Source organism: Euprymna scolopes, chromosome 33 (assembly GCF_053919585.1).
Source record: "Euprymna scolopes isolate OS-2025 chromosome 33, ASM5391958v1, whole genome shotgun sequence".
NCBI lineage: Eukaryota > Metazoa > Mollusca > Cephalopoda > Sepiida > Sepiolidae > Euprymna > Euprymna scolopes.
This window is the reverse complement of record NC_136514.1, coordinates 55,717,388-55,732,387: the sequence shown is the minus strand read 5'-3', so window position 1 is coordinate 55,732,387 and position 15,000 is coordinate 55,717,388. Positions and strand designations below refer to the sequence as shown.

The 15,000-nt window shown below is 33.8% G+C and overlaps 1 protein-coding gene across 2 annotated transcripts in view; it reads right to left on the bottom strand.

Moving 5' to 3' along the window:
• LOC145258224 (GTP-binding protein Di-Ras2-like) overlaps positions 1-15,000 on the bottom strand; it is a 606,981-nt gene that overhangs the window by 397,859 nt on the left and 194,122 nt on the right. For both annotated transcript variants that reach the window (XM_080116175.1, XM_080116174.1), the window contains one exon: positions 6,499-6,556. The gene's annotated coding sequence lies outside the window, so the exon portion shown is untranslated. The remainder of the gene's footprint in view (positions 1-6,498; positions 6,557-15,000) is intronic.

Here is a 15,000-nt window from a genome sequence, read left to right as displayed (position 1 = left end):
CTGGCATTTAGGGACATTAACAGTGAAGGGGTGAGATCTTATTGCTAAGCGGGTTTGCTTGGGATATGTACGTCGTGGGGGTACAAGTGAAACAAGTTCATCAGCACACTTTACAGTAAAATATTTGTAAAGCAGGCACAGTGATGCAACATTGCGGCGATGAGACAGGGGCTGGAGCTTAGTTGATAAAGTGGGACCGATTAGATTGACAACTTTTTAGGGACTTTATCTAAGAGGGAGAGACTAGTGGTAGATGTACTCCATGCATCGGCGAATGGTAGCCTTGTAAAGGTACAGGATACTCTCAAGCGTGACCAGTCTTCTAGCTCGGTAGAGGGAACCCACCTTCTTTGCAGCAGCCTTTGCAATATCCTATATATATTTGTTACAGTTCATATTGCCCGCAAATGTTAGGCCGAGGAGTTTGAAGAAAGAATTCTCAGGTAGGGTGCTATTTGTCATGGATATAGGAGGTTGGAGAGGGGTCTTGTAATTGTTGAAGGAGAGCAGCTTAGTTTTACTAGAATTAAATGTTACCATCCATTAACAACCTCATTCCACTATAGTCTGGAGGTCATTTTCTAACGATTCTGCCATTATCTTAGATTTATGTACATCTGTTCTTCCCTCATGTATATTATAGACCGTTGTATTATCAGCAAATATACCCATCTCGGACACGATATTATCAGGGAGATCGTTTATAAATATCAGGAATAATAATGGCCCAAGGATCGACCTCTGAGGCACTCCCACATAAATGTTATGCTGCTTGGATATACGTCAATGACAACCTGTATACTTCTATTGTGTAAGAAAGATCTAATTATATTAAGTATACGTCCAGTTATACTGTACGATTTAATTTTCATTAGCAGCCCTTTATGCCAAACTTTGTCAAAGGCCTTGGATATATCAAGAGTTACAGCCCTGGCTTCGCCCGCCTTATCCAGTACATGGTAAATGCGTTCAGAGGTTACTGTTAAAATATCTGCAGCAGAATATGTCCTGAATTCATACTGTCTGTAGAGAGAAGATTTGCTTTTGCAAGGTGGTGAAATAGCGCTTGATTAATTAAGGTCTCAAAAATTTTAGCGAAGAGTGGGAAGAGACTAATGGGGCAATAAATGGGAGAGTCAGTTCTTTCACTATTATTATTTGCTTCCTTCCCACCCTTGGCTCAAGGTCGGACACAAGGATTGAAAAGTAGCGCTCAAGAAATAGACTGCTTCGTCCTACAAATAAAAATAAAAATGCCCGTGCAATTCCAATAGAATTCCCCGGTAGTGGCACCTCGGCCGATTAGCAATAAAATAATCCCTTTCTCAAAAAAGTAAGATAAAGCTTAGGAAGGTGGTCTTTCTAGAACTGCATAAAGTCATACATCAGTTCAACAAAAAAGGGGACACCTGACACAGAATGGCTCAAAATATCTCCAATCGATTGTCGAAAACGTACTGTTGGTATGTAACGCGACATCACCTTAGGATCAGCTTTACCATTAGAGATATTGCCGAGCAACAATTTTGTATCAGCCTGATTCATATTAATTTTCTTTTGATTAAAAATTTCTTCCTTCTCTTTGGCTATATCGTTGGGCTACAGTTATCGGGACCAGATTTATATAGAGAGTTGAAAGTTGTTTTTTGTCTACGTTGTATTTAAATGTTTGCATGTCAGTACGGTAGGAGGAACAGAAAGCAGTGAAGGTATTCTAATAGCAAGCCGTGTGAGAAAAAATCGTTTTGTTAGAAACTTATGATAAATGGTGACTCGTTTTTTTTTTTAAATTAATTTTCTTCCTTTAGGGATTGTAATGCTGGGTATGGGGCAGCCAAACCAGCTTCCAACATTGTCCTGCTTTTTATTGAAACCAACTGAGAGCCCTTTTTAGTATCCTCGCTGTTCCCTTAAGTGTAGGTACGGGCAAAATGAATGACGGTACTCAAAATGTATAAACATTTTGACCCCTCCCGTTACTTAGAAAATCACCAAAAAATCAGGAAATTAACCAATTTTAATGAAATTTTCAGTATTTATCAAATGATAATCGCGGAATATAATGATCTAATTATTTCTATTTATATCCGAGTGGAAATGTATTATTTTGTTTAAACAAAAAATACCTTTACAGTTTATAATTTTCAGTAGTAAATAAAAAACGCAATACTTTATTTTTTTTTTAATATAAATAAAGCGTCGTAATTTGTAACAATTAAAATAAAATAAAATAATTTTTATAGGAACTTTACGAAAAAAAGCCCCTAAATCCGGATTAATGAATTCTATATAACTCGAAGAAAAATGAATTCCTCGAACTACCGATATTACCATTGAATTAAGCATTGCTTATTTAATATTTTTACACACACAAAAAAATGTAATTGCGAAAAATATTTCTACCTTTTTTTAAATTACGGGTTTCGCATAATTTTTATATGCAAGATTTTAATAATTTCCTTGCTCGCAAGAATGTGAAACTTTCGGCGTAACAGATTTTTTTTTTTATATAATATTGAACAATAATCAAGAAAAAAATTAATTTAAAAATAGGAACATAGAAAAATAATTAAATTAAAAAATGCAAAAAGTAATACAAACGTTCAAAAAAGGAATGTACAGATGTGCGACTGGGGAAAAAAGAACTTCATCCCTTTTAATTACATGACGTCATTTTCACATTATTTCGACTGCCTGAAATTTTGGGCCTTCGTAATTTTCGTGTTTACAAAATTTTAGTTTGTTGCGTTTTGCGAACGCCAGAGCCGCTTGGTCTTGGGATAATTAATTTATGTTTTAACAAACAAGGTGTTTTTTTGTTTTTTAAATTTAATTCAATATCTTAGGATTTTACTTTACTAAATATCTTTGAAATAGACCCAGAAAACGAATATTTATCTTTTAAAGGATTTTTTACAATGAATTTATTTAACTTCAAAATTTAGCTGAATTGGGTAGCTCGCCGTGAAAACATTTTCATAACTTTTTTTTTCACATGTACAAATATTTTTTCTCCTTTTGGAAATTAAGTTTCGTCCTTAATCTTTCAAATACAATCAGAAAGTAGTCGGAAACCTACAAAAAAATTATGATAAATCGGCTTTCAAAACTAGGTCCCCCATTTTTTGTCCGTCCATTTTTGCCTGTACCTACTTAAGTGCAACTGTCTGGATCTCTTTTGCGCTTGGTTCACCAGGATATTAGTAAGGTAGGACTTCAAGTTCTTTATCATAAGCCCTGTGGCACCTATAGTAACTGGTATGATTGATATCTCCCTAAGATTCCAGTTTCTTTTCATATCATACATGAGACCTTGATATTTGGTCTGTTTCTCTCTTTCAACTCGTTAGTTTAAAATGTCTCATGGCAAGGGAAATGATTTCTTCATAACAAACAGTTTAATGTACCGCGTGTAATCATTCTGCATTTAATGTATTTTTCTACGATGGCGTTTTGCAAATGCAGAACATATTTTTGTGTAATTCTTTGAAACAGCAGGATTTATATAACAATAATCTACCCACAGAAGAATATAATTATCTGCAGTATATATATATATATATATATATATATATATATATATATATATATATATATATATATGAAATTAAGGAAAACGTGTGCCGTATAATAATACATAGGTTATTGCACATGAATCTATTAAAAAAAAGTTTTCTTAAAAATAAAGATACTCATTGACTACAACCTTCTGTCAATGACCTGCAAGTTTTCGGAGTTGTTCAAAGTAACAGGTTTTTGTTTTTGTGGCGATAAAATATTTGACCCGAGGTCTTAAATTTCATCGAATGCTTATAATCAGCAACTCTTCAAAAGGTGTTGCATATGTCGAAATACATATTAATTAAGGCCAGGACCTCCGTATTGAAATCCTGATCACTGGAAAATGACGTCAAGCACGTTGTACAAGCAAGCAAGCAAGCAAGCAAGCAATGTAAAGCAGTCAGAATGTCATTAATGATGAGAGATTTTTATATAAAATCATGTTATTATCTGCTTTGCACCAATCGGAATTAACCACTAATGTCGACGGACGGACGCGGCTCTGTGATCAGGCCCTTTTCTTATAGGATTTGTGACTGGATACGACAGAACTTTCACACAGTCCAGCTTCTCAATTATGTATGCGGCTTGGCATTGCTTGGTTGAAAAAGAAAACACGTGTTCGGAAAACAAGATTTTCACTCATTTTAAGACTTGATGAAGTTTAGCGCAGTAAAGTTCGATAATGATGGCGCAACGTTTTGGCTCAAGTTCAAAATTTTATTTTCTCTTAGAAGTTTCATCAAATGATTTCAATACGGCGAAACCTTAATATTTTCTCAACCATTGAAAGCACAAAACCGAGCAAAGCTTATTGTTATTGCAAAACTTAAGCGAGGATAGAATGTGTTTAGGGAACTTCTCAATTTACTTACCAAACTAACTAAACAAATCAATCAGACACGTGTATGTAATATGATTGTGTATGTATGTAAAACTTTCACAGGGAGGGTTGAGGATATGCGTTGCATGGAGAGAAATAATATAAAAATGATGCTGTAGATGTATGATGTGAGTTTTTAAGAAATACTTTGATCTTATTACGCAGAAGAACGTTAAATCTGGAGAGTATAAAGAGATGTGTATAAAATTTGATACTGCACTGGAAAAAACAGTTGAGATAGTCAGTGGCGGATAAGTTAGCTTGATTAGACCATGAATAAAGGTGTATGAATTGAATAAGCATTAATGTAAGGGAACAAAGATATATAACACATGGCCAAACATGGTGCAGTTTGGAAGCCAATTCTTAAAAGCTACCTACAACATGTCCGCATTTAAAACAGACGTTAATTCTGATATTCTGATGATAAGTCTAATACTTTTGCCAATATTCTTGTAGTCTTTTTAAATAATTTTTCTCGACAAACATGCATGAAAGATCAATACAAAGTATACTTGATTTCGATAGTAACCTTCTGTCATTGATCTAAAGGTTACAAAAGCGAGACAAACTTCTGATTGTTTATACTGATCAAATGTTTCACAGCAGGTATCCAACAAAGTAATGAAAACTCAGCCAACAGACACGAAACTATACATTCGAGCACGTGATACTCCCGAGAACACAGCTGCAATCCCTGTAAACTTCAACCTTTTCTCATCGTGGTAGAGGCGCTAAAAATATGGTAGGGTCAAATATATTTCCCTTGGAAGTTCTAGTTCTAGTAGAGCCATGCATAAGCCGACCGGTCCGGAGAGTTGGCACAAGGATCCGCTGTCTTCTGGTCGTCTTTGACTTTGTGGGTGGCAAGTGAGTATCTGTGATATGCCAACTGGCAAGTTAATGGAAGGAGGGTTAAACGTTTATTTTGCGCCAGCTGTTTTTTTTTTTGTTTTTGTTTTTCGGACTAATCCTTCCTCGACGTTGTAAAACGCTGAACTATATTGCTCTTAATGCAGAGAAGATCCCGAAATTTTAAAGGTCAACGAATAGTTACGACTAACAGAGAGCTTCATGCATACTAGACAATTCGGAGGAATGATCTTCGTGACTTTTATGCAGAAGTGCGACTCATTTAACTAAAAGCGAGGAACAAACAAATAGAGGAACAAAGAAAAATAAACGCCCGTAGTTTAAAAATGTTTGCTTTCACACGTTTGAATACAGCATCTTCTTGGAGCAGATGCTGTCAGATCAAACTGATATCTGTAGATACGCGATTCCTGAACTAAAATGCATCCAACATGAATGGAATTTCATTTTTCCATTTCTATTAGCAAAACTCAATCATGTTCGACCAAGTGAAAAACAAGAACAAGTTTTCTATATAAAGCAACCAAGCAAGATACAATAATTAAATATTTAAAGATATAAACATGATTATGTCAAATAAATATAGTTGCTCAATGTTGATAGAGCCATAGAGGAATAGAACAGGTTATAGTTTTCGTAAATAAAAAAGACACCCCTTTCCAACTCATTTGGTAAAGAATTTGTTGTTTACTTTAACGGCATATTAACATTTTCCGATTTATTTAATGCCGTATCGAGAAATTTTAAATAACGTTTTATGGTTCACGGTGTATTTATATTATCAAATATTTACTCACAGTGCTTTGTTTGGTTTATTTTTTACGGCATATCAACCCTTTAATACTGAATCCTGTATTTTTAAAGAAAATATGCTTCAAGTTTTTTTTTTTTTAAATATAATTAAACATTTATTCATAAAGTTTAGTTTGGTTGTGTGGGATATTAATAGAGTTACGTATTACGTTTGATAGAAATTGAACAGACAACAAAGATAATGTGTGAAAATCACTAAGAAAACGAACAAAGGACACAAAAACGATGGCGACAACACAAAATACCATAACAGACACACGTTTATATGAATTACAATTTGTCCTCTAGAAGACGCCATTAAAAAAAGCAGTATCCATGCTAGCACGGCGGTTTTTAAAAAACAAAAGTTAATAAAATATAGAACTTACCCATAAAGTATACGCTCTTTCGTGTGTCTTTCGAAACCTGAATTGTTCGAGTGTACTCCTGCAAAAACAATATAAAAAAAAACCTATATTTGGATTTCGCATAAAAATTCATCTAATCTAACAGTTCATTTCATGATTGGTCTATCTATCGTTCCCTCTGCTAATCCAACTCTCGTTTGATTTGATTTTAGGCTTCTTGCCCTTCGCTTGAATACTTTTCTTCACCCCCCACATATATATATATATATATATATATATATATATATATATATAATCTTCTCTGAATATATATATGGTTAGTGCAAAAAGGTCTCGTGTTTTGACGTTCAACTATATATAAATATTATTTTACACCAACCTAATACATACATATATATATATATATATATATATATATATATATATATATATATATATATATATATATATGAGTGAAAATGTCTGTGTAGGTGTTGGTCTCTGTGTGTTCATTTCGCTACCAAATAACTGTGTTAATTTTCGGTTTACAGACTCGAAATTTGCCATAAGGGGAAATAATCGTTTTCGCCCAGAAATTTGGATGTCAAAATGGTCAAAGTTAAATGATTTGATCTTTGAGAACTCTACCAAACTCCTCCGCCAATTTTGGGTCTAAATACTTGAAATTTTAGATGTAAGTTACTTAGACATGGGTAAAACATTAAAATTTGATTTGAGTCCAAAACAATAAATGTTTAGGGGTAAAATTGGGGTAAAAAGTTTTAAAAAATTGATCTCTGCGGTTTCCACCAAATTACTCAGTAAGTTTCAGGTCTAAACATTCGAAAATTTACATAAAGGGTATTCAGAGATAGAGCAATTTTTAATCGGTTTGGGTCGAAAATTTTAGCTTCCAAGGGGTCAAAATTCAAACGGATGGACCTTTGCATTATCTAGCAAACTACTCAGCCAATTTTGGGTCTTAACATTTATAATTTTATATAACGGGTATTCAGATATGCAGCAGGCATTTTTATGTGTTTTGGGGCAATATTTGGCTGCCAAAAAGTCTACGTTGAAAGAGTTAACCTTTGCAGACTCTACCAAACTTCTCTGCTAATTTTGTGTCCAAACACTTAAAATTTTAGACGTATGTAACTTGGACATGCGTCAGACATTTTATATTGATTTGAAACCAAAATAATAAATATAAATTGGGGTCAAAGTTTTTAAAACATTGCTCAGACAAGTTTTTGCTTAATTATTTGAAATTTTATTTTTAAGGTTATTCACACATAGGACAAGTAAAAAGGTTATTCACACATAGGATCAGTAAAAGGGCTCGAGTAGTAAATAAGGTTGGTATTGAGAGTAAGAGTAAATTAATAGCAAATAATTTTGGGTTTGAGATTAAAAGTGGATTATTAGTAAATAGGTTTGGAGTTGAGAACAAATGTAAATTAATAGCAACTAATTTTGGGCTCAAGATTAATAGTGAATTAATAGTAAATAAGTTTGCAGTTGAGAATAATGGTAAAGTAATATAAAATTTTGGGGGTTGGGATAAATAGATCGACAAATACGACCGCTAAGAGAAAACGCGCGGGTTTTTTTTATAGTGACTTTTCTTTATCCAACTTTACAGCATGACAAAAAGGAAGAAGAAGAAGAAGAAGAAAAAATCAATATAATGAGAATGGAGTTTGACTCCGAAATATACTTAAATTATACATTTCAAGCAAGTAAAATATTTGTTAATTTTTGTAAAATTGCGTTTTAACTTGGGTTTCAGGCGCACTTGATTCGTATTTTATTTTATTAAAATTAAATCAACGCTTCTATAACGGAACTCACACCCCTGACACACACACATGTATATACATATATACATATATATATATATATATATGTGCAAAAAACATATCGTCTAGGAAGGTTTAGTCCGAAAAACAAAACATATGCTAAAAACAGCCTATCCTGCCGTAACAGAGTACAAAAATAGTTTGGCCATTTTTTTCTTTTCCCTGCACCGCTCTCCCACAGAAGAGGCGTTACGAGCCTATCGTTGTTTTTTCATCGTTATTTCCATGGCAAGTGCTTGCCTGAGCTCCAATCTCTGTTCCTCCATCGCCAATCTTTCACGAAAAACACCCGTCTAGCTGAGACCACTATCATTAATTTTCCCTACTCTTTATCTGTGCCTAAATCGAAGCTTAGATTCCAAGAGCAAAGCTTCTTAGAAGTGGACGACTGTGGAACTCTCTTCCGTTTGCCTGTTTCTCACCTGACTAAAACTTGGATGTCTTCAAGTCCAACATAAACAAATTCCTGATGAACCGCATCACTTTATCAAATCTCCAGTACTAACGATTACAACGATACTATTCCATTGATTACTGTACACGCAATACTTCTTATCCCCGAGTGGCTTCCGGGCCTTGATAAGTGGTGACCTCCATGTAATATATATATATATATATATATATATATATATATATATATATATATATATATATATATATATATATATACACACTAGCAGGAAGACCCTACATTACAAAGCATTGAATAATGATCAAGGAATGCTTCACACTACCATATTTTTATTATCATCGAAATCGGTGAAACCGCCTATTTTTCAATCAAAATATTGACCGCACTAGTTGCATACCCATCGCGGTACATTTGGGGGGGGGGGATATGTACATGCCTTTTGCAGTGACTTACTCCACAATGTATTGTAGTATAAAATGAGAAAAGTCAGGTCTCATGTTTCAGTTGTGCTTTAAACAGAAACATTTATTTCGGACGCGCCCTTGTCATATCAGAGAACTTCCTGTAGATTTTATATGGCTGTCCTTTCAGCATGTTTGGTAATAAAACTTTTATCGGATTATTTCGCTTATTGATTATCAATACTTATCGAATATATTTCGATATGAAACCTATCTGAAAAAAAAAAACTGCCAAACACATAATATACCTTTGTGTGAAATTTTATAAAAATCGACCCAGCTGTTTTCGAAATCAAAAGTAACGAACTCACACAGAGACATCCACAGACTTCCTTATATATGGTAGGACATATCTCTATCTTTATTATTTTATGAAAGAACTTTCTCCGTGTGTTTTTGTGTCTGTGAGTTCGTCCGCGATGGAGTCATTTCTGATTTGGACTTAAATTAACACCTCATAAGCTTAACATCACAAGTACATTTGAGAAATTTTATTACCACATCAGTTGAAGAGCCCAACTATAAAATCAGCCGTAGACAGAAGTACGTTTAAAATGAATGTTTCTGTCTATAGCACAATCGAATATACATTCTTTACTTTTATATTTTAAACGTTACTTCAATTATATCAATGTGTTTTAAAAAAAAAAAAATCAGCACTACGTTCTCTACAGTGCAATTTAGACTACAACGTAGTGTAAACTAAGTCATTGAGGGAGGCATGTGGACCTTCTTCTCGCTACACCGCGTTGTGTCCCCAACTGGAGTAGACAATCAATCGATTTAGTTGAAATATAGAGATTTCACGGATTTAAAAAAAAAAAAAAAAAAAAGAAAAGAATGGAAGTGTTGGGAATTTGTTGACCCTTATAAAATCGCAACATCTCCTTGCTATATATATATATATATATATATATATATATATATATATATATATATATATATATATATATTGTAATCTTCAGAATGTGAGAGAATATATAATTATTTCAACAGCCAGACAACGTCGCAGCTAACAAGAGCCAAGAAAGCCAACAAACCAGAATGTCCAAGACTCGAGTTTCGCCTTCATTTGGGCTCATCAATTAGATGGATGTTCAGATGTGTCTAACTGATGAGCCCAAATGAAGGTAAAAGTCTTGGACTTCCGGTTCGTTGGCTTTCTTGGCCCTTGTGAGCTGCGACGTTATCTGGCTGTGAAAACAATTATATATATATATATATATATATATATATATATATATATATATAGACAAAATTGTCAGCTATTTTTAGTATTCTTTATATTTCATATAACTTTTCGCTGAGCTTGAAAAGAGGAAAACACGTTGGTGTACTTGAAGTGCTACGGTGTAGTTAGAATTAATGTTTATTTTTTGCATCGTTAAGTCTGTATATTAGAGATTATCATAAGCCTATTTGATAGTCTCTTGTCAGAAGAATTGCGGATTAATATTCTAAGAAGTACATGATTAATTTTTCTTTTCGTTTTCCTTTTTTTTTTGTGTGTGTATGCATTATTTTTAACCGCGTCATCGTACTACTATGTGATGTAAGGTCGGTCAGTTTGTCCCGGATAAAGTTTGAAATACCATTTCCATCGCTTTCTCACGTGTAAACTAACAATTTTTTTCGTCCCCCGGCCAAAAGAAAAGTGGAACTGTAAATTCACTCTTGTGTGTTCGCGGGTTCGTCTGTTCGTCTGTCTGCACTTTTCTCAATAACTACGTATTGGAATTTTTTTGAAATCTTGCACAAACATTACATGCCATGAGTAAAAATGACAGAAGGAATTTTCCGGGAAAATTTCGGTTGCCCCCTAAAGGGTGCCTTTCAGGGTAAAATGTCTAACATTGAAATTTTTATGCTTATTAAAAAAAATGATGCCTTGGATTTTTTATAAAACTTTCTGAAAAGTTGTAACTGATTTCTATATAATTTTGTTTGTCTTTATTTCGCGATAACTCTTGGGTGTGCCCCCAGGGGCTTTTTATATAAAAAATAGTCCATTTTTGGGACTATTTTACCATATTTGTTAAACATTTTCTGTGTATGTCTATTTAGCAGTTTTGCATGGTGCTGAACTCAAATTTAAATATGTTAAGGCCTTGGGGACTTTTGGGGCTAAATGGCAAATTATGTACTTGATCATTTCTTTTTTTTTTGCATGGTGCAGAACGACAATTTACAGATGTTAAAGCCTAAAACTGAACCGTTTGTTCATTTTCACCAGGATTTGACGTCCCCGGTAGACATTTGGGGCTAAATGGGGGTGAATGCTGAACGTAGTCATTTTTTTGCTTCGTTTACTGTGCACACACTGGGGACCATGCGTGCTTCACTTTTTTAGGCAAAATTCGACTTTTGTGACACTGGCCTGGGTTTCTGCCATTTCCATTACTTTTCTGGTGGATTAGTTTAGTCGGACTAACCCCAAACAATAATCCACCCATCTTGATAATTTGTGTTTTGTGGTGACTGTCAGACTTTCTTTTGAGTAGCGTAATTACTAAAGTCAAGTCACTGTCTCAGTCTAGCATAGATGTGAATCGGATTTCCGATTCATAGTTTTGATGTGGCTGTCTAATAACCCCCAAAGATAGCCCGAACGTGAGTTTAAGACGTAAATATAGTGCGTTTGAGTTGCGGTGTTATACCTGACTGTGGAAACCCCAAATTTAGTCGCCTGATGATATTTTAATTCATGCATATTACGTATTTATTATTTTAGGGACAAATCTCTATCGATTATTTTATTAAACCTAATATATAGTAATGAGATTAAAATTACAAAATATATTAATTCATGCGTTGGTGCAATATTATATACATATATATATATATATATATATAGTGTCAGAAATTTAATTTCTTCCTTCTTTTCGTCGTTGTCTTTTATCTTTCCTCCCTTCTTTCCTTCTTTAACTTTACATCTTTTTAACGAGCTGCTCCTGAAAGAATCACGCCACAATTGGTTCTACTAAGAGATATTTTTCCCGCGAAAATTCAACAAGTGCACTAGAGAGGGGAGCGAAAGTCAGTTTTGGACAGAGATTCCACGAGGGTAACACGCAAGTTACGAGCTCTGGTCCTACTCAGACATTCAAGTCTTAAAAATAGTAAAAGTTATTTCATTGTTCATAGGAATGAATAATGAGTTTCAGTAAGAGTCGAATCAAGTTGGTTGACTCGAAAAGAAAAGAAAGAATCAATTCTAAGAAGAATTAATCTATAAACTTGACGCACGAGATGCGATTAAATGTCGGCGTGTGGAAACCAAAATGTCTTTCCATGTTGTAACCAGTGAGAATTTCATCTGACAAGAAGGACGAACGAAGGTTTTACCAAACAACATTGAGTTTTCAAATTCAAGGATTATTTTCAAAAGAACTTTCAAGGATTCTGTCACTGAAGTGAGGACAGATCGATTTGGAGTGGCGTGAAAAAAATATATATGTAAAAAAAAAGGACTCACACACATATATATAAAGATAAAAAAAGAAAGGTTAACAAAAACGAAATCATTGTTTTACGCAGTAAGTTCTCTTATTCTAATTTTCTCTTATTTCTGTACTCTCTCTCTCTAGTGTTAATTAAGCCTTTAGTGCTTGCCATAAGGACATTTTTTGGCAGTCGAATTGGTGAACATATAAACTGTATTTTCTCAATAATTGAACTTTGCAGCTTTGCTGCCTTCTTTCCCCAACCCTTATGCTTTCTTTTTCCCTCAATAAAATGTCAATATTTTTTTATTCTTAAAAGTATTTCCTTGTCTTTATTTTTTCATGTCCTGATTTTTCTAGGCTTATTAACATGAACCACGTGGGATAACCTTCACGGGACTCAGTGAATAAATTTCCCGCAATATATATATATATATATATATATATATATATATATATATATATATATATGAATTCACTTTTTATTCCTTTTTCAAAAGATGAAATCCCCGATCGTCTGAGACAAAATGCAAGTAAACAAGAAGCTCCACAGAGTGTACAATTATCTTGGGTTGAGCACATGACTATATATATATATATATATATATATATATATATATATATATATATATATATATTTATATATTTATATACATTCTGTTTCTTTGAGAAAGCGAATTTTAAATTTAAATGAATCACAGATATACATTTTTATCATACACGTATGTGGTTTATTCCACAAAATTAATATTGGCCTTTATAATTTAAATACAATTTCGTGGTTATATCTCAGGCTGATTGCGCGTATATAGCGTAGTCTAAAGATGACCTTTTCTCAAACTTCACAATTTGATAAGGCTTATTTTGACAATAACGCGTCGTCTAATACCGTCTTTAACATTCTCCCTTGTGACTGATTTATCAGCGTAGACAACGGGTTTAACATAATATCTCCTAAGGAAATAATCTATTAGGGAAAAATCGCTGGAAAGTCGTGGCCAGGTGAGAAGTTCGTTTCGTGAAATTATTTGTGCTGAGATGTGAGTCGATTAGAAAAAGTAACTTAAACGAGAGAGATGACCGGCTAAGGGATAGGCGAACGAGGAACGCGATGAAAATTGTTGAGATGTGACGACGTGATCAATAGAAGGCCGGTCCAGCAAATCGTGTGATGTCCTCGTTAGATTCGGAAACAGGAGCTCTTCGGAATTGATATTGGAGATTAAGTAGTGTAATACTTTTCTATTTTCTCATATACTCTCTGTCTCTCTCTTTCACTCACCCCATCTCTCTCTCTAACTCTCTTTTTCTCTCTTTCTTGATTCGCATCCCAGCATGAAAATTTGCATGGGTTCAACAGAGAACTAATCGATATTGAAACAATCTCCGACGCCATAAACCATAGCAAATATGCTCTTTCCCTGCCAGCCTACATTAGATAGAACCATTAATGTCGGATTGCAGCTGTTATTAATGTATGCATATATTTATTTATTTTTCCTTTTCTTGCTTCTAACCTCCTTTTCTTTCTCGCTATATATCTATCTTTATACTACCTTTTATCATTCTCTCTCTCTCTCTCTCTCTCTCTCTCTATATATATATATATATATATATATATTTGTAGTCAGCGAAATGATGTCCTGTTTCGTTGTATCACAACTCATCAGTGCCGCTAGACTATCACATCTCGCAAGCCGAGGATTGAACCTAGAACCATCGAGTTGATAGTCATCAGTTCTACCGATCGTCTCATGGGAGCGGCGCCCGTAAATAATCTTGCCAAATGTCTGTTTAAACAAACATCCGTCCACCACTTGTTCAGTGCCCTAATTGTACACACACACACACACACACACACACACACACACACACACACACACACACACACACACACACACATATATATATATACGAAATAAAGTGTTGCTAAAGAATCAAAATGCAAAATATTGTGACGGATTTTAGTTTATTTGTCGATTGTTTGACGAATGCACAAGCGTGAATTGTTTGCATGACAGATTCTTTATGTTAAGAATGAGTGCATTTGAAAACATTGTATAACCATCGTGCTAATCTGGCCTAATGGGTATCGTACTTGACTCACTGTATTTAAGTTTGGGTTCGATCGTAGCTCGAGTAGTTTTTTTTTCTTCTTAAAAGTGAACTATTTAAAAAAAAATCATAATACTCGCAAGCACATATCTCAGTTTCTTTCCGTTTTTTTTACTTCGTCTTTTTAAAGAAATTTTACATTGCGTTTAATACTGAACAGTAACGTCTAGTACATCTTCTAGTATATATATATATACATATATATATATATACATATATATATACATATATATATATATATATACATATAT